Source organism: Macaca nemestrina, chromosome 15 (genome assembly GCF_043159975.1).
Source record: "Macaca nemestrina isolate mMacNem1 chromosome 15, mMacNem.hap1, whole genome shotgun sequence".
Lineage (NCBI taxonomy): Eukaryota > Metazoa > Chordata > Mammalia > Primates > Cercopithecidae > Macaca > Macaca nemestrina.
This window is the reverse complement of record NC_092139.1, coordinates 101,548,752-101,563,916: the sequence shown is the minus strand read 5'-3', so window position 1 is coordinate 101,563,916 and position 15,165 is coordinate 101,548,752. Positions and strand designations below refer to the sequence as shown.

Below are 15,165 nucleotides of genomic sequence, written 5' to 3'. Positions count from 1 at the left end.
GGCAGATTTTTAGAAAAGCAGAATCTTGCCAGGCGTGGTGGCTCACACCTGTAATCTCACCACTTTGGGAGGCTGAGGCGGGTGGATCACCTGAGGTCAGGAGTTCGAGATCAGCCTGGCCAATATGGTGAAACCCGTCTCAACTAAAAATACAAAAATTAGCTGGACATGGTGGCAGTCGCCTGTAACCCCAGCTACTCAGGAGGCTGAGGCAGGAGAATCTCTTGAACCCGGGAGGCGGAGGTTGCAGTGAGCCGAGACCGCACCCCAGCCTGGGCGACAGAGCGAGACTCTGTCTCAAAAAATAAATAAATAAATAAAAAGGAAAGAAAAGCAGAGTCTCAGGCCTCACCCCAAACCTACAGAACCGGGATCTGCATTTTAAAAAGATTTCCCAGGTGATCTGGCTACACAGTCAACTTTGAGATGTTCTGCCTCATAGCTCTCTTAAACAGAGGGAGGAGAAAACAGAAACTGATAAAACATACCCTTCAAACAGGGCTTCTCACTAAAAAGCTCCAAAAGGTATATGTCATCATCTTTCATTTCAGGACTCTGGTGCTTTTACCAATGTTTACATTTTTCATTTTCATTTTTGTCTTGAGGATCTTATGGCCCACTAGCTTGAGCTCCCCTTTCCTTGAGAAGAAAAGCTCCCTTTGTCCTTTGAGTTGACCTCTTTGGCACTGATTTTTTCCTTTCTGTCTCTAGAGGGTCTTTGACTCCCCAGTTCAGCATTTTATCATAAGGTGGTCAGAGAGCCAACACCTGACAAAGTCCTACTCCGACGGACTTTCACAGCTGGCGAGCGAATAAACCCTCTCTCCTAAAGACAACGGGATTCTCTATCTACAGCCAAATTTGTTCTAATTAGCTGGCTCTCAGCTTTGCAGGACAAGTCTTCTGGAGGTTAATAATGCTATTTTGAGAATACCTGTATCTTGCCTGTTAATGAACATGATGATGTGAACATAAAATATTTTTCATTCCACAAAGAAAGACAGTCCCCATTCCCTATCTCATGTCTCCATTCTGGACTTGCTTTGTTTTTACTTAAATTATGTTCAAATCACACTTCCATTAGTGTTAATTCGTTGGCTTTTGCAATGTTTTTCTCGTTCTTTACCTAACAAGTGATTTCTTTGCTTAGCCCTGATGGAGGCATTTGTTTTGCTCAGGAATGTCTTTTGATTATTGGCCTAAATAAAAGAGCAATGTTTCATGCCAGGTGCTTAAATTTTTGCTTGAAGTGTGTTGGGACACAGCATCTTTGGCAGGTATTTATCTAGCATTGGTTTAAGGAAAACTAGGCTTTTTCAAACCCGTGCTATCTGAATGCTGTTTGATTCTTGACCCTCATAAAGGACATCTTAACTTTACCTGCTGGTAAGATGTGGAAAAAATATTATGTGACTGCTAAGGATCCGGAAGCCCTGAAAATTTGATTGCTAGTTAAAAATTTTAGGCAGCTTTCTGTAGGATCAGACCCAACATTTAGTTGTTTTGACAAATATAACATTAATTAAGATACTGCAATCCTTCCATACTGGCTAAGTTACCCTTGGAGTAAGCACCCCTCCACTACCACTGGCTGCCATTCCCACTATACCCTGCCTCCTCACGCCTGCTGCAGGAACCACTCCTTCCTCCCAACATTACCACCACCATTTCACCAGAACCTGGCACTAAAGAATACATGTCTGGCCTAGCAGAGGCCTTCAGGACTCAGCTCTAATGCTAGTGCCCCTGTGGCTGGCTTGACTTCAAATAAGTTGGCAGGTGGGTGCCCTGCTGTACAGGTTGCTAAATCTTTTAAATATCCTCTTTGTGAGAATTCAGTCGTCTTGTTATCTGGCTCTTGAAGAATGTGCAAAACATTCAGAAAACAGTCCTCAAATCTTTGAAAGAACGTCCTGTTTGGAATGGCAAACAGAATTGTGCTGACCTTAAGACGGTTGAGAGTATTAGGTAACCCTCCTCTCAAGGATACAATATTTCCTTTCTTGGAGGTGAGAAAAGAGTTGGGAAACTAGATTGACTTAGGAGTCAAAATTGGACTCAGGTCATGTATTACATAAAACTAGATTTGCCTCCAAACTTTGCATTATTATTATTATTTTTTTTTGAGATGGAGTTTTGCTCTTGTCGCCCAGGCTGAGTGGAATGGTGTGATCTCGGCTCACTGCAACCTCTGTCTCCCGGGTTCAAGCGATTCTCCTGCCTCAGCCTCCTGAGTAGCTGGGATTACGGGTACCCACCACCACACCTGGATAATTTTACTATTTTTCGTAGAGTCAGGGTTTCGCCATGTTGGCCAGGCTGGTCTCGAACTTCTGACCTCATGTGATCCGCCCGCCTCAGCCTCCCAAAGTGCTGGGACTACAGTGCACTGTGTTCTTAACCTGTCTTTAGATTCCCCGGTTCCTTGTATCAGGTACACAGAAAAACGGAGTGTTTTCTGGCTTCCTCTTTGAGATGCCTTTAGGGCCCCCTAGTGGCTGTTTTAAGACCTCAGGTTTCTTAGGATTAAGGTCTCCTTGACCCTAATAAAAAAAATCAGACCTTTCCGAATCTCTTCAGTGACAGGTACAATAACTGTGTGGAGATAAATAGATAACAGTTGGTTTAGATAGCTCAATTTATTTTTTTCATTTTTCGGTTCTCAGCAAAAGCTGTGCTCATTCTTTAGAAATAACAGATATATCACCTTACATATTTTATTCTGCATTCTCATACTATATCGTAGAGGAAATCCTTTTAAGACATTTATATCTTGGTTTGTGTCAAAGGGCTATAATTCCTAGTAACTACATCCTACTTCAGGGTTTCCATGTATATTCATATACATATTTAGTTGCTTGGACTGGGGAGTTGAGGTGCTTTACAATTTTCCAACGTAATACTTTAAACGTGGGGGCTTGATGTACTAACCAGAGGGCTCAGTATGTGGCATATTTCAGTCTGACAACATTAATATCATTTAGAGCATTAGCTCTGCCAGTGACTGCAGGAACTTGCAACCTTTATTTGATAAAACAAAGCTTTTCCACATTTAAGGTGCTTATTGACCAATGCAAGTACATTTTGTGAAATCCACTAATAAGGCATTATGTCTTCAACATGCGTTACTGACCAGCGTGAACATTGCTATCTCCCCCACGATGGTCACATTTTTCTTTCTTAGATTCTATCTAGAGAATGTACACTTGAGTAATTATAATGGAGATATTTCTTTCCCGCAAGCTTATCTTTTAGTTGCTGATGTTATTCAATTATTTCTCCTTCGCTTGTAAATTTCAGGTCTCTTTTCCTTTCCTGAGTCACGTTATCTTTATTAATATGCTAATATGCTGTAACAATGCATTTTACACCACTAATGAAGTGAAGCAAAGCAAAACGTAAAAAGAAAGTACAAATTCTGGCTTTAACTTTACCCGGTTCCGGGGCGGGGGTGGGGGTGAGAGAGGAGGAAGAGAGTAGGAAGGAAGGACATTCGGGCGGCAAAAAAATAAAAATGATCCCCTTGTTTTCAGCGCGTTCTAGAACAGAGCTGCACGTCAGAGGAAGAACTGAGCAGCCTTCGAGCTAAAACAATTGGCATTAAACTTTGACACTTCAATGGTCTCTAGAATATTAGGTAATAGTTTTTCATATAATGTTCTTCTCCGATACGGTAATGGCATCAAAACAGATCGGCTATGCCTGCAACGTGCACGATGAGACTTATCCCCGCAGAGATAAGACAGCAGGACCCCAGCCTCGCAGTTAACTTATCCCGAAGCTCCAAAGCAAACGTCTTTTACTTCTTCGCCGGGGACGCTGCTGTGCCACCGCTGCCTCCCTTTCGCATTCTGCTGGGCTCCGTCAGCCGCTGAGATTAGGTAAACAGCGCCCCGGAGCCGGGGCAGAGCGGGCGCTGCTGCTGCTGGTGGGGGTCGTTGTTTCAAGAGGCCGGAGGGAAGGGGGATGGGAGAAGGGTCCCAGCTCGGTCAAGCCAAAGGCCGAGAGTGTGGTTACCTAGGCGGGAGCCAGGTCCGGAGCGGAGCAGGGGCCGAGCCTCGGAAGCCCCTGCCCACCCCCAGCCCGACCTCGAGGAGTGGGGTCAGCTCGGCAGCCCGAGCTCGGCGGCCTTTTCCCGCGCGCCCCCTCACCAGCCCATCCTTCCCCTGCCCCTTCCAAGAACTAGGGTGGGCTTCCCGCTGCCTCGCCAGAGTCCTGGAGCGCGGAGAGGCGCGCAGAGGGGAGGCAGAGACCCGGCGGCCCGCGCGGCTGGGGAGAGGTGGAAACCCGGGGGGAAGGGGACCCCAGAAGCCCTGGGACCGAGCTGGGGAAAAACCCGGGAGCTGGATCGCGCGCCCGGAGCTCCAGTCTCCGAGTCGGAGTTGTGCAGCCCTCGGCGTCCTCTTTCTCTCCCTGCCTCTCTGCTTTCGCCTCCTCTGGGTCTTCTCTCGAGGGCATCCTCCTTCCATCCATTCTCACACCCCCGCCCTTGTACCCCGACCCATTTCGCCCACTCCTCCTGTGGCTTGGGAGGACTCTCAGCACCCCACCCTCGTTCCTAGAACTGGGAGGCTGGAAGTCCATTCGAGGGATGTTGCGCGCCGGGTTCTTATGCCAAGAGGGAAAGAGCGAGAATAAAACCAGCAGGGGAGGGGCGTGTTGTGCGTGCACGGGGTGTGTGTTTGGGGTGGGGGAAACAGAATGTAGTTTCCTCAGAGGAACAGGAAGCCTTGGACAGGATTCTTGGAAACTGAGCCCAGAAAGATGCCGTCAGAGCCCTTCAGCGGGGCTCCTCACAGACTCCAGCTGCCCCACACCATGCCCACCTCTGAGAGAAGCGGCGACCCGAGGCGGGGAAACTTCCCACTTCTCACGACGGCTGTTTTGTGCAATTTGGGGAGCACGCTGCATGGTCCTGCAAGCCTGCGAGCGTCTCTAACACGGCAGCTGCGAGCCCGTCCCGCTTCCCTTCCCCCTCTTTCCGCGAGGCACGCCAAACCCGAGGCGGCCGGGAGCGGCCGGGGTGGGGGGGAAGAAGGGCGGGGAGCTCTCAGCTTGCACCCTTTCATCCCGACCCGGCCCGGGATCCCGGCTCCGGGTGTTGCTTCCGCCTGCCTGCCAGCGAGCTGAAGAAGCACTGGGGCGGAGTCTCGCCGGGGGGCGGAGCCTTGCGGGGGCGAACTTTCGGTCCGCGCGGCTGCGGAGCTTGCCATTGGTCGGCCGCTCGGTCACGGGGTCGGAGGCGGGCGCCGAGGAGGGCGCCGGCCCCGCCCCCGCTCGGAACCCAGCCCCGGTTCGCGGTCCCCCCCGGCTGCACAGACATGACACAGACACACAGTCACTGCAGCTGCTGAGCGAGTCCGGAGCTCTGGGCACGCGGAGGCGGCGGGGCCAGCCCGAAGCCCGGACCCCAGCACCCGCCCCTGTCGGCCCCAGCTCGGCAGCCCCCTCCTGACCGGGCGCGGGAGGCGGGGATCGCGCGCCGGCTCCGGCCAGCGGCGCCCGGCTGCCCGTGGCGGCTGCAGCGGCCGCCCAGCTCCGAGCGCCGGGCGCTCCGGGAAGCCGGCGCATCTCGGAGGCGGCGGCGGCCGAGGCCGGCGAGCGCTCCCGGCGGCGGGGGCCGCCCGCCTCGGCTCCCCGCACCCACCGCACCGCGATCCGCTCGCCGCGCCTCCGCTCCCGTGACCTTCCCGCGGCGCCTCCCCTAGCCCCGCGCCCCCGGCCCCGCGCCCCAGGCCGGGGCGAGGCCCTCTCCGGCGCCTCCTTCCCGCGGAGCCCCTGGCGGGCGGCGCAGGCCCTGGGGGAGAGCGCGCCGCGGCCGGCTGCAGCCCCCCCCCCGCGCCGCCGCGCTCGGCGCCTGGCCCGGCCGGTGTGTTCCTGCCCCGCCGCCGCTCTGGAGCCCGGGCGCCCGAAGCTGGGGGCGCGGCCGCGCTCGCCTCGCCGGGCCGTTCGCGGGCAGGCCCTGCCCTGAAGGGACGAATCGGCTGGGAGCGCGGGAGGTGGAGTCGGCCCCGGCGGCCGCTCCCTGGACCCAACCCGAGGCGGACCCAGGCCCCTGCCCATGCGGGGCGCCCCTGGCTCGGAAGAGTCCCCCGGGCCGGGAGCAGCTCCAGGCAGCGGCCCCGGAGGAAGAGGAAGAAGGGACAGTGCTCAGCTTGGGCGACCCGGACCCTCGCCGCGGCATTTGGAGCCGGGGGCAGTCCCGAACTCTGCGATTGGCACCGCCGCTCCGAGTAGGGCAGCGCCTGCCGGGACCCTGACCCGGACCCCGTGCGCCTCGTAGGCGGCGGCGCCGCCGCGCCACCCGGTTCTTCCGCGTCCCCCTCTGCCTGGCGGCAGTCACGGCTAAGGTAAGAGCCCCGGAGTGCGAGAGTCGCCGCGGGGGCGCCGTGGTGTGCAGCGCCGGACAAGTTCTCCGAACCTGTCGCTGGTACCCCCTGTACTCGGGATGCCGGCGGGGAGGCCGGGCACACCCTCTGCTGCCCTGGCCGGGAGCCCTGGAGAGGCTGGAGGTGGAAGCCCTCAGTCTCCGACGTCCCGAGGACCCCCTCAGGGCCTGCTCCGCTTCTGGGCACACAGGCTGCTGGCAGGGGAGCGAGCCGGGAGTTGTTTCTGGTTAACACCAGGAGTGCATGTGACCGATACTCGCACCCGGGGCCTCACTTGTTAGCGGTGAGCACCTGTGGTTTGCGGAGCCTGCCGTGTTTGGAGAGGCCCGTCTTGGGCGGTACACAACTACCTTTCCTGGTGTGATGCTGTGAATAACTTTTCTTGTTTCTTCTTGCAGACAGTCCGGGGCAATTTGGGGGCGAGCAGCTACAGCTTGCGAGTCCCTCTTTAGGACAGAGTGGTTGGTTGGCATTGCTATCTGTAGGGGGGGAACCCAGCCAGCATGTCCTTCCTATTAGGCAAAGCTGCTTGTGAGGAGTGATCAGTGTACAGCTATCCAGACATTCTTGTAAATGTCACTACTTTTGAAGTTTTGGAGTGAGGACTCCAAAGTTTGTGTATCCTCAAGTTATTTAGTTCATTGCCTTATCCTCTTTTAAATGTTCCTCTTAAGGAACCTCAGTTGTACAAGCCTGTCCTTGCCTGTTTGAAATTTATTAAACCTATGAGCTTCCCCCAGAACAATCTGATTTTAAGTGGGTCACTTCGGAGGGAACAGATTGTCTCTTGTACACTGAATCCATCCCTTGGGTGACCCTGTTTAATGGGGATGGATTTTTTTTTTTTTTTTTTTGTCCCTATGCTGATGTACCTCGGTTGAGCAGGTTTCTGCTGAATTCAGAATCCGTGAATTTTGTCACTCAGTCCATTAAAATGATCTCCTGAGGGAGCAAAATAGCAGCTTACATTTTCCGTGAATGTCACTGGAAGTTTTACAGGGTCTTATGTAAGTGCCCAGAGAGAGAGAGAGGAGGGAGTCTGGGGAGATCAGGCTCCTGCTTCCTTCAAGGGAAGGAACGGAGGGGGTGGCAGGTGGGGGCGTCCACCTCCCTGATATGCAGATGCCTATTCTCTCTGACACAGGTGTGGAGACCTGAACTGCTTATCATTCCGTGGAGGCGGTCACCTCAGGTTAATTTTTCTCCTCACCTCTCCTCTCTTCCCACCTCAGGAGTCAGCTTCGATAGACTTAAGATAAGGAAAGCTTCTAAATTAAGAAAGGAACAAGTGGTGGTGGTTTATTTTCCCATCTCTCACAAATGGGTGACATTACTCACCGGCACACTTGGTCCTCACTAGGGATCAAAATAAAAGAAATAAAAACGCCGGCTTTAAGATTTCACACATCTCTTAGTGTACCTTTATTGTTCAAGAGTACTTTACTTCAGTGAAAATTGCTTGTGGAGAACACATTTATCGAGCCTGTCCCTGTTAATTCCATGCCAGGAAGAAAACTCACTGGAACAGAGAGGCAAAAGTCACCAAGATTTAGAGGTTAGTGGGTTTTCGAGAGTGGCGAGGAAAGGAATCAAATCTCCCTAGCAGGACAGAGAGGGTTTTAAAGGGAAGATGGGATTGCTGTGGAGTGAGCAGTAGCTGCTGACAAGTGTGGGCCCTCCTGCTTCACCTAATGAAGTGTGCTGGGGTGTGGATGAACTTTTTGATGTGAGCTAATGCAGATACCTTTGGTTTTTAAACCATACCTGGAAGGGCCTTAGAAATGAAATGAAAGGGTTTTTTCATCTCATCATAGGTCTCGGAAGTGCTTCCATCTCTTGGGAAGGTTGTGAAGGTTTCCTTTGTTTCCGGGTTCCTGAGCTGCGCTTTAAAGTTGATGCACAGTGCAGGGAGGGTGCGTTCTGTAGTGTCGCCATCCTTCAGCCACCTACAGTAGCAGGACACTAGGGGGGACTAGTTATCTTTTCCACCACTGAAGAAGAAGAAAACACCAGGGCCTGTGTTACTGTGGTTTATCTTGAGGGTTCATGAGCCTGCGATTTATGTTGAGGGTTCGTGAGACTGTGGTTTAATCTTGAGGATTCGTGAGACAGACTTTTTGGTATCCAGTACAGGCTTGCACTAATGAGTGGATTCTGAGTGCCTAACGGATGGGCCTGCTCACATCTAAATTGTCATTTGGACAACTTAGAACCAGTTAACTGCAAAATGTTATGTGACATTCTGAAAAGACTCAATTACAATCTCTAAGTATTTAAGGACTGTGCAAAGGCTCTATCCTTTGACTATTAGACCATCCTAACTTTAAGTTCCCTAACAGTTTGTAATCAACACTTCTGTTTGGTTTTTGATGGCATATTTCCTGCAGTCATCATAAAATCACATGGCTTCAAAATGTCTCTGCAGTGGACTCCATCAAAGTTCAAATTCCCCTTAAAAATACATTCTTTATACTTAGAGATGTTTTGACAGCGTAGTTGCACTTCCATCTCAGATGCTCTCTGCACCTTTAGTAGTATGAAATCATTAGTGTCTACAGGCCTTCCAGCAGAATTGGAAGATAATGCTGCTTCCCTGAAGAGCACTGACTGCCCCATTGCCTAGATTTACCCAAGTAGCTAAGTCTTATCAAAGCTGATTCCAGAGGTGGGGGGAGACAGGCAAGATGCAAGGTAGAGGCCAAGAAGAGCCTGCTCAGTTTAGAATACTGTCACAAAAACAGGTAAATATCACCAAGATGTTGGTCATACGGGATTCCTAAAGGCCCAGTTCAGCATGTAGAGTTAGACTCTGTTTGAAACCCGTGAACCCACCTGAGTTATTACTTCTCCCTGAACCCTGGGGTCTGGTAGACTGCATTTGTGACCCTTTACCCATATGTGTAGTGCATATTTAGGTGGTTGAAGGGGAGCTATTGTTGTGGTCTAGGAAAAATGGTCAGCAGAAAGCTTTATTTCTAACATTAAGGCTTTATAGATTGATTCTGTTGGGCGCAGAACAGCCAAGGGGTAAGAGATTGGAACAGGAAAATACCATTGCATTTGCCATTGAGCACCAACGATTGAAAACCGATCCTGTGGAGGATATATGCTGTCATCCTAAGACATGAATGGGGTCTTACGAATTTGATGGAAGCCAGATGGCAGAAGTAGAGGCAGGAGGCTGGCCTTCCTTATGGTCCGTGAACAAGATGAAGGTGTCTTTTTGGCTGGAGATTCTCAGAAAGGAGGAGCATACTGAATTGGGGGTGGGGGATATGAGACCCAAAAGGTTGAGAGCTCCAGGCACCCTGCCACTGACACACCTTGGGGATACAGCCACCTTGCAAAATCTGCTTAGTGTTGGTGAGGCTGCTCTACCTGGAGTATTTACCATTCATTGAGAGGTGTTCAGCATTTCTCTGTCACATTGGCATGTGGAGAGTAGCAGGCAGCACCCAGTGAAGTTAAGGCTTCATTAAATGTATTTTATAAGACTTTTCATCTTTTCGTTTAACAAGTAATAATAGACCATCTACCCTGTGGCAGGTGCCATGCTGTGTGTGGAGGTTACAGAGGTTCTACATTTAGCTTCTAGTCTTTTATGGGAGGCAGACATTCAACTATTTTTTTGTTTGTTTGTTTCTTTGTTTTTTCTTTTTTTTTGAGATGGAGTCTTTCTCTGTCAGACAGACTAGAGTGCAGTGGCACGATCTTGGCTCACTGCAACCTCTGCCTCCCGGGTTCAGGCGATTCTCCTGCCTCAGCCTCCCGAGTAGCTGGGATTACAGGTGCCCACCACTGTGCCCAGCTAATTATTGTATTTTTAGTAGAGACGGGGTTTCACCATTTTGGCTAGGCTGGTCTCGAACTCCTGACCTCGTGATCTACCTGCTTCAGCCTCCCAGAGTGCTGGGATTACAAGCATGAGCCACCATACCCAGCCCAGACATTCAACTATTATTACCCAGTAAGTACTATCCTGCAAACTTGTTCAAGAGATGAGTTTGAACTTCCCAGGGGAGTAGGAAGGAAGGGAATCGCAGGCAGACAGAACAGCATGGAAACCCTAAAGTTATCTATTGTGGTGTGTATGGAGACTAGTCATAGTATGGCTGGAAGGTGGGATGTGCCCAAAGGGAAATGCAGTGTTAGAAGAGAAATAATTTAATAGGATTCCATGCTGAGGACCGTGCCCCAGCTTCTTGCTCTGTGTATTCAAATAGTGGCAAGAATGGTTGCGAGATAAAATCTGAGAATGCTAATTGGTTATTCCTCATTGTTATTACAAACAGAAAATTTCCTTTTTTGTCCATTATCATTCTACATATAGCATTTTGTCTGTTCTTTAAAAAACTATTAGCAATGCAAATCAAGAAAGGGTCCCTTGTCAACCCTAAGTCTGCCCTCTTGTGTACATGAATTACACTTGGCACTTTCATTATGTCATTATGCAGCAGTGGGAAAAATGGCAGTGTTACCTGACAAATGATATAGTATGAAAAAAAACACACTTAGGTGAGAACAAATTCCATTTTGTCAGATTTGCTCTGGGTAGAGTTATGGTTATGTTTAACACCTGAACAAGATTCTTGTATTATAATCATTTCAGTTCTAGTGTAAACTTTCTTTGCTGTTAGAAAAGAAACAGTTTTGAATATTTGGAATGGGAGCCTAGGTGCACATGTCTGCACGTGTGTGTTTCTTGAAATGAGGAAACTATGGTGAGGAAGAACAAGCAACAATGTAACCGCCTAAAGGATATTAGAGAGTGTGGAAAATCACAGTTGTAACAGCAATCTCCAGGGCCAGGTATATTTAGTATATTTTTTAGAAACAGCAAGCAGAAGGACAATGGGGATAAAAGTTAGAAGCCTCTCTCTGTCCCTCTGTGTGTGTGTGTGTGTGTGTGTGTATCTGTGTGTCTGTGTGTTTACGATTGTATGTTTGTCTTGTCTCTATCATCCATCCCTATGTTGATTGGGAGACAGGGTGCTTTAATCAAGCCTGGGGGATCTGAAGTTTACTCTTGCATCATCCTGTGCTAACTTGCTATGTGACCTTAGAATATTTCTTGATATCTCTGGGCTTCAGGCGCTGTCTCTATACATTAGCGTGTTATTGACCTTGTAAGTAGGAATTTAGAGGCCCAGGGAGGGAAAGGGGCTCAGTCAGTCAGTTAGCTTAGCCTCTACACTGACCACTCTTTAGATTTTCTAGTTTTTTCCCTCTAAAATGGAAAGAAAGAGGCCCAATCAGTTCAAAGGTGCACTCTTCCTTGAAATGTAAAGCACTACAAATACATAAGGCTGAAGAAAAGAATCACAAAGTCTGTGATTGGTCATAGAGCCATTTTCATACAGTAGCAGCCAGACTTGCCTGCTAACTTCTTACCTATGGTGGAAACCCGTTAGTTCTGAAATGTTACACTGTTCCTTGACCACTATTTGAGAATTAAGTGCTTTGTGATTAAAAACAACAGCAACAATGCTGAATATTGTAATTATTTCATAATTAAGTAAATAAAAGCTGAGTTGACCTCTCTGGATTTTGCAAAGCCCTGACTGTAACTTGGGAAGGAAAACCCATTCATTTGGCCTGAATGGGAGATTACCTTGTGGGGGAGCTGTTGGATGAATACCAAGGGTCTTTCGAAGAAAAATAGAGTAGAAGAGCAATTGGGTAGATACACAAGTCAGGAAAATTGCAAAGTGACTTAGGTTGATGCCTCCAAATGTGTGAGTTGCTAGAAAGAGGGCTCCTCACTATGGCTAATCTCCTGGGGGTAGAAGGCATTGCTTATTGGAGAGAGGAGATCTGAAGTAAGTATGGTGTAAATACTTGGAACAGGAGGTCTGTTCCATTCTTATTTGGGAGTTGAAGCCAGTGGAGGAGTGCTCTATTTTAGGAGAAGTGGGCATATAAAATGGGATCTTAAAACCAAATAATTTAAGATAAGTTAATTGCAGTACAAAAAGATTTTTACCTTACTAAAGGGATTCATAGTGAGTCTCCTTTTAATAGCTAATTCCGTTATTATATTTCAAATTATTTGATGAACACAATCATGACAGACCCTTTTGGAAGCCTCACCTGTTATGTAAAACCAAGGACTTTTCAGCTGGGCACAGTAGCTCATGCCTGTAATCCCAGCACTTTGGGAAGCTGAGGTGGGCGGATCATGAGGTCAAGAGATCGAGACCATCCTGGCCAACATGCTGAAACCCCATCTCTACTAAAAATACAAAAAAAATTGGCCAAGCGTGGTGTTGCATGCCTATAGTGCCAGCTACAAAGGAGGCTGAGGCAGGAGAATCACTTGAACCTGGGAGGCAGAGGTTGCAGTGAGTCGAGATTGTACCACTGCACTCCAGCCGGGCGACAGAGCGAGATTCTGTCTCCAAAAAAAAAAAAAAAAAAAAAAAAAAAATCAAAACAAAACGAACAAAAAACCAAAAACAAAACCAAGGACTTTTCAAACATAAACTAGAATGTTTTAACAAATAACCCACTAGGAGCCTTGTATTCAACTGTATTGCAGAAAGTAGTCTGGTGTTTACGTAAACTGTCATAACTGCTAACCTAACACGTGGAGTTACATCGCTTACTTACTTTTGGCAGATTACTTATTTAACTACTGTTCTTCCTGGAGATAACAGTATTCACCTACCCACCTTCATAAGTTCCTTAATCACCCGCACATTCTACCTCTAAGAATATATCAAGAACAGAAGTGGTTTAAAAAGTAAATTAGGTAAGAGTTTCCAGGATTCTGAGTTTTTATAATTGCAGAAACATGGAATTCATTTTGTTCTGCTTGAGTATACAGGAGAGGCGATGTGTATGAGACATCAAAAGATATCAAAATCAGGCCGGGCATGGTGGCTCACACCTGTAATCCCAGCACTTTGGGAGGCCAAGGTGGGTGGATCACCTGAGGTCAGGAGTTTGAGACCAGCCTGGCCAACATGGTGAAACCCTGTCTCTACTAAAAATACAAAAAATTAGCCGGGCATGGTGGTGCATGCCTGTAATCCCAGCTACTTGGGAGGCTGAGGCAGGAGAGTCACTTGAACCTGGGAGGCAGAGGTTACAGTGAGCCGAGATCACGGCCATTGTACTCCAGCCTGGAAACAGAGTGAGACTTTGTCTCAAAAAAAAAATCAAAATCATGCTTGTCTACTGGTTCTTCCTTCACTGTAACGGAAATATCTAGGGCTTTTTTTTTCCATTGTTGTTGTTCCTTTATGTCTTACGAAGGTTTCCAAAAAAGAATTTGTTCTAGGAATGGAATAAAATGTAAGGCGTTTAAGGCTTCAGAGGTAATTTTGGGCAACCTGGAGTTGCAGGTAATCACAGGCTAGGGCTGGAATTGAAAATGCAGCCTCACCCATAATTTGAGCCTCTTTTGTCACATTATGGGGCTGTGCCTTGGACAGGCAGCAGACGCAGATGGAGATGGAACCCTGACTACTGAGAGAGCTTTGCTCTTAACATAGTCCTTTTCTGAATTACCAAGGCCAATTGGGAAGAAAGGACTTGTGGATCTTTCCAGCTCTCTGTGGTAGCCATAGAATTTAGGATGATTTACAGCAGAACATGGGCATCTAGGGATTTCTTTCTTCCTTTTTTTTTTTTTTTTTTTTTAATTCATAAGGGAATCTTGGGCTCCTGAGTGTTATTCTGTGGTTAGGGATTTCTGCATCTGCCTTGGATACGTTAAATGCATATTTGTTATTATTGAGTAAGGTGAACCTTGCTGCAGCTAACTAGAAGCCATCCCCTCCCCTTTTGTTTTTAGAACAGTTGGCGTAGATCCTTCATGTGCTACCACTGTTTGTTTAATAGCCTCCTTGACTGATGTCAGCTCTCACCTGGGAATGGCATTTTGTGGTGGTTTCAGGAGCCAAGGGAAGCATAGAGGCAAGCTGATAGGCCGGTGGGGCTTTTCCTTTCTTCAAGAGGGGCACTGGTGCTTAGTAGGTCTGCAGTTAGTAAGTAGTCGTGTCCACACTGAATGATTTATTTTGTGAATGAATGGTCGTGTTTTCATTACTGGGGCGGAGGTGATGGGGGAGGGAGACGAGGGTGAGTAACTGTAGACTTGAATGGTGATGAGATAGACTTGAACTCCTCAAGGCGTCTCCCAGCAGCTTTTATTTTAAAAATGTGAAGGATATTTCAGATCAGCAGAATGAATTCTCTGAAGGATCATTGTTGTGGTACAAACATTGATGGCTTTGTAAAAGGCAAGGAGAGTACAATACCGAAATGCGTGCTTTCTTTCCTCCGAGTTTGTAGGGATTTTAACTTATCTGGAATGAGAAGAATGGACGTGCTGTCAAGCTTGTTCACATTTACATGCCAAGTTGCCTTGAAAATGCCTGGGAAGACATTTTCAATACGAGAAACTTTAGGATGGTTGTTGTCCAGCATGGATGACGACGATTATGAAATGACTTAGATGTAGACAGGCGCTCCCATGTCAGGAGGACGACGAAGTGAACTTGGGAGAATGGAGGGAGGGACTCAGTACTTGGTGCCCAGCAGGAAGAACTCTCCTCGGCCATATTGGTGTCTTTACCCCTTTGCCAATATGACTCCCTGCCTGCTGGGTTTCTCAGTTACACGAGTGCTCTCTGATGCCTACCCTCTGTAAGGTAGAGCTGCTGTGTTGAGAGAGTACCAAGGCTGGAAGAGACCTTGGAGCCCCACTAGACCAACACCTTCATTTTACATCTGTGGAAACTAAGGCCAGACCTAAGGGAGGTCAAGATGG

The 15,165-nt window shown here is 48.4% G+C and overlaps 1 protein-coding gene across 3 annotated transcripts in view; it reads left to right on the top strand.

The window, feature by feature from the left end:
- Positions 1–3,504: 3,504 nt before the first annotated feature.
- Positions 3,505–15,165, top strand: part of LOC105493993 (LARGE xylosyl- and glucuronyltransferase 1) — a 634,501-nt gene continuing 622,840 nt past the window's right edge. For 2 of the 3 annotated variants that reach the window (XM_011762030.3, XM_011762032.3), the window contains exon 1: positions 5,869–6,350. The gene's annotated coding sequence lies outside the window, so the exon portion shown is untranslated. Of the gene's footprint in view, positions 3,882–5,868; positions 6,351–15,165 lie in introns of those variants that run through there. The other variant, XM_011762035.3, reaches the window with a different exon arrangement.